Here is a 5,062-nt window from a genome sequence, read left to right as displayed (position 1 = left end):
CGCTGCGAGCAGGGGTCGAACCTGCGCGGGGAATCCCCATTGGATTTCAAGTCCAACGCCTTAACCACTCGGCCATCGCAGCTGTGTCTACTGTGTCATTCATTAGTAATTTGGTCGATAGAATACATTCTAAACCCAGCCTGGAATCACTCCAGGAAGTTACTGCATTCAAACGATCAACGGGGCCCCGGGGTTTATGTGAGGACGGGTTGAATCTGCGTGGAAAGTGACCATTGGATTTGGAGAGAAGCCTCGAGAGACTCGAAAACCTCAGCTCCCTAAACGCACAATTCCACTGATTAAATAGTTTGTGAAACAACATCAGTTACATTGGAAATATATTAGAAATTCCAATGGAACAGAGCCACACTTCCCAGTCTGGAAGTAAATCAAAGTGATGAAATCTCGGAATTACAGCACAGAAGGAGACCTGTGCAGGCCGAATGGTCACATGATGACCTGATGACGCAACGAACATGATCACGTGTCTGGATTCCGGCAGTTCTCCCCGGATCGCGGTCAGAGCACAAGCCAGGAGCCGCTGTTCAACTATTAAGTCAGATATTTTTTATTACAAGTCTTCGGTCGCCAGTCATTGAGAGAGCAGCATTTCTACATGGTGTCAGGAGTGGGCAGTGTGGCAGAAGGACTCCACCGCATCAACATCCTTGGATCATAGAATCGTAGAATATCCAGCTCAGAAGGAAGCCATTCGGCCCAATGAGTCAGCACTGTCCCTCCGAATGAGCACCACAGCAACTCTCTTCAAGAAGAGGTTTAAGGGATAGTGCAGCACCAGCCCGGCTAGCTCAGTCGGTAGAGCATGGGACTCTTAATCCCAGCGTCGTGGGTTCGAGCCCCACGTTGGGCGCGTCTATGTTATTATCTGAAAATATTGATGCTGAATGAGCTGTCTTCACAACAGGAACACAAGGTTATGTCGCTGGACTGGGAATCCTTGATGACAAGATTTAATAAATCTGGAATTGAAATTTCGGCTCAATAATGGCGGATCATAATTCCACAATTGGGAATGATTTGACACAACCACAGTGCAGATCTGTCCCCGGCCGAGTCACGGTTCCATGACAGAGAGAACAGTTACACAGCAGAGAGCTCAGTTCCACAGCAAAGAGCACGGTTATACAGCAGAAAGCTCAGTTACACTGCAGAGAGCAAGGTTACACAGCAGAGAGTTCAGTTACACAGCAGGGCCTCTCTGCAGTAGAAAACACATTTTCCTTAAAAACCATTTTCTCCATCTCGGCACCTTTTCTGTGTGTCATTGTGTGTGTTTCCTGATAGTCTCTTCCTGATTTTCTGTGCGTCTCTGTCTGTCACAGCCGTGCTGCTGTTATGTATTAATCTCACTTTTCCCAAACAGTAATTGTGATTGATAAATACAGAAAGATTTCCACACTGACATTCAGTACCAATGTCTGATAGAGACTGAACCCCACCCTCACATACAGTACCAGACATTGACTCATAATGAAGGAATCCTGCTCTCACAAACTGTCCCAGAGACTGAGGTGCAGAGTGTTCCCTCCACTCGCGAACACTACCTGTGACGTACAGATACAGAACAAATCTCAGTCAGGTGAGTAGCAGAGTTTGATGGGTACGACATGGATTCCACAATCAGCTTCTCTGCGCCAGATAATCAGATGCAGTCGACACGTGGTGTCTATGTTGGTTTAACAAGGGTTTTACACAAGAACAGGAACACATTTACACAATATCAGGGTATAAGACGTAGGAGCAGAAGTAGACCATTCACCCCATCGAATATGCTACTTATTTCAATGAGATCATGCTTGATCTGATATATGACGTGTTATGAACTCATACGGTGGCACGTTGTCACAGTGGCTACCTCACAGCGCCAGCGATCCGGGTTCAATTCCAGCCTTTGGTCACTGACTGTGTGGAGTTTGCACTTTCTCTCCGTGTCTGTGTGGGTTTCCTCCGGGTGCTGCGATTTCCTCGCACAGTCCAAATGTGTGCGGGTTAGGTGGACTGTCCATGCTAAATTGCCCCTTAGTGTTCAGAAAGTTGGGTGGTGTTACAGGGATGTGGTAGGGACACAGAGGCTCTTTCAGAGGGTCGGTGCCGAGTCGATGGGCCGAATTGCCTCCTTTTACATTTTAATGATTTCATGATAATCCTCATGCCCACTTTCCCGTCTTTCTATCTCTAGATTTCATGATGAACCTTTAAAACCAACATTCAAACCAAGCCTCAGGTACCAGTAACTCCTCAATGGTCGTTCATTTCCCGGCTGTCAATCATTTGGTCAGTCTGAGGAAGTCACTTCCTGGAAATGTCATACATTGAAACAGTTCTAAAGTAAATTAAGTCGCTCTAGTCCCTGATGAACATAGGCTGCTTTCCCCTTTGAGGGTGAGATCTGACTGGTGGTGATTTAACCTGAGGTTCACCATACCTCAGGCGAGGAGCAATAATAATAATAATAAGAAGAATCGCTTATTGTCACAAGTTGGCTTCAATGAAATTACTGTGAAAAGCCCCGAGTCGCCACATTCCGGCGCCTGTTCGGGAAGGCTGCAACGGGAATTGTGAGAAGGCGGGGTTTTCATGATTCAGTTCTGGCATAACCATGTGATCTGAATCTAATTCATCTGGTTTTCCTTCTGCTAATCTGGTCTCACAATGGGGCAAACCTCACTGATTTGATAGACGAGTGATCGTTCTTCAGTCTTGTCATGGCCGGACCCGCTGAATATGGAGGCATATCCTGTGTGGCAGGATTTAGCTCCAACTCAATCTATCATTTTGTGGATGATACCACTGTGGTAGGTCGTATCGCAAACAATGACGAATCAAATACAGAAGGTAGATAAATGACATGGTTGCATAGTGCACTGTCATGAATGAAATGAAATGAAAAGAAATGAAATGAAAATCGCTTATTGTCACGAGTAGGCTTCAATGAAGTTACTGTGAAAAGCCCCAAGTCGCCACATTCCGTCGCCTGTTCGGGGAGGCTGGTACGGGAAACGAACCGTGCTGCTGGCCTGCCTTGGTCTGCTTTAAAAGCCAGAGATTTAGCCTAGTGTGCTAAACCAGCCCCTGTCATGTGAGTGTACCTTCAAGACTGGATGTTTAAGCAATGTACATTTAAGAAAACAGTGATGTCAGACAGTGGGTGGAGCTGGGCTTTAGGTTAGCCATTTTGCAGGTTTTTAGTTTCAGTTTTAAAAGCACCTTGTGTGTGTCTGTGTGTTTCCAGAGAGCTGCAAGTTTGAAAAGAGCTTGGGAGTGTCTGTGTTTGCAGGGCGCTGGATCTCTGGCATAAAAGACCATCTCGGGATCATTTGGGTGATTTAAATTCATAATTGTAAAGCCCTTAACATGATGTGATTCTGTTTGAAGGTGTTAAGTCGCTTGGAAGTTTGAAGGAACATTTTAATGAATTATTTACTGTTGCAATATTTTCTGAGTTATCTTTGAAGTAAGGGGTGTTAAGAGATCCAATGTTTATTGAAGATGTTAAGTTGAGTTCATGGAATAAACAGTGTTTGGTGTTTAAAAACCCACGTGTCCATAATTGTAATGCCATACCTAGGGAAAAAGCCGAGTGCTAGGAAAAGCAACAAATCAATTAAAGGGAGAGGTTGGTTGAACTCCATGATACATTTTGGGGTTCTGAAAACGCCTCGCCCATAACAATTGGGGGCTCGTCCGGAATAAAAGTCTGTCGATTGGATTGGCTTTTGTGAACTTAAAGACAGTGAAGGATTGTTGCTTTTCCGGTGTGGTATTTTAGTTTAAGTGGAGAGAGTGTTGTGAACAATGGCTCTTTCAGAGGCTCAGAAGTTTTTGGGGGTGGAGAATGTCACACTTTACGGACAGAAACGAAAAGCAGACTGTTAGATTTGGCAAGGATATTGCAGTTAACATTACCTGACAAAATGCGGAAAAGATGCGGTGGTCAAGCATTTACAGTTGCCTGAGATAAGGTTTGACTCATTGGAAACGGCAAAAATTCAGTTGCAAATTAAACAAATGGAACATGAGAAAGAATTCAAGCGGCTTGCATACGAGAGTGAGAGAGAGGAACAAGAAAGAGAGAGAGAGGAAAAAGAAAGAGAAAGAGAGAGAGGAAAAAGAAAAGGAGAGAGAAGAAAGGAGAAAATCAAGAATAGCCCGAGCAGAACAAAAAGAAAAAGAAAGGGAGATACAGATCAGGGAAAAAGATAAAGAGAGGGAGTTTGAACATCAGAAAATGGCCATGAACCATGACAATCAGTTAAAATTGGCAGACGTAAAGTGAAACAGACAGCTGGATGATAGCCATGAAGATAGTGAGTATGGACTTCCGGGTGCGGCGATGACCAGCTGAGTCGGACATTTCGGCAGCTCCCGGTGAAACTGACTTTTGGGCTCTTGATAGGAGCCCCAACGGCAATTTTGACGGCTAAAAACACTGTGCGGTAAACCAGAAGGGAATCCCCCCTGGATACGGATGGAAAAAGGAGGAGAAAGTGGCCGGATTGCAGTGGATCCTTTAGAACAGCGGCAAGGAAGGCAAGCAAAATCCAAGATGGCGTCGGAAGGTGGCAGTTTAACATGGGGCCTTGAACAACAGGAGTTCTTGAAATGCTGTGTGGAAGACCTCAAAAAGGAAATGAAGAAAGAGCTGTTGGCCCCGATACTACAGGCGATCGAAGGGTTAAAGGAGGAACAAAAGACCCAGGAGCGGGAGCTCCGGGTCGTGAAGGCAAAGGCAGCCGAGAATGAGGATGACATACAGGGCCTGGTGGTGAAGACGGAGACGCATGAGGCACATCAGAAACGATGTGTGGAAAGGTTGGAGGCACTGGAGAACAATGCAAGGAGGAACAACCTGAGGATTCTTGGTCTTCCTGAAGGTGTGGAGGGAGCGGATGTCGGGGCATATGTGAGCATGATGCTGCACTCGTTAATGGGAGCGGAGGCCCCGGCGGGCCCGTTGGAGGTGGAGGGAGCATACCGAGTGATGGCGCGAGGACCGAGAGCAGGAGAAATTCCCAGAGCCATAGTGGTGAGATTCCTCCGT

The 5,062-nt window shown here is 46.0% G+C and overlaps 2 non-coding genes across 2 annotated transcripts; one reads left to right on the top strand and one right to left on the bottom strand.

Annotated features, from left to right (window-relative positions):
* On the bottom strand, positions 1-82 carry trnas-uga (transfer RNA serine (anticodon UGA)). The gene has a single exon. It is a non-coding gene; the product is annotated as a tRNA-Ser (tRNA).
* A 716-nt stretch (positions 83-798) lies between these two features.
* trnak-cuu (transfer RNA lysine (anticodon CUU)) lies at positions 799-871 on the top strand. Its single transcript has one exon. It is a non-coding gene; the product is annotated as a tRNA-Lys (tRNA).
* The last annotated feature ends 4,191 nt before the right edge of the window (positions 872-5,062 follow it).

Source organism: Scyliorhinus torazame, chromosome 24 (genome assembly GCF_047496885.1).
Source record: "Scyliorhinus torazame isolate Kashiwa2021f chromosome 24, sScyTor2.1, whole genome shotgun sequence".
Taxonomy (NCBI): domain Eukaryota; kingdom Metazoa; phylum Chordata; class Chondrichthyes; order Carcharhiniformes; family Scyliorhinidae; genus Scyliorhinus; species Scyliorhinus torazame.
This window is presented reverse-complemented; position numbering and strand designations above follow the sequence as displayed.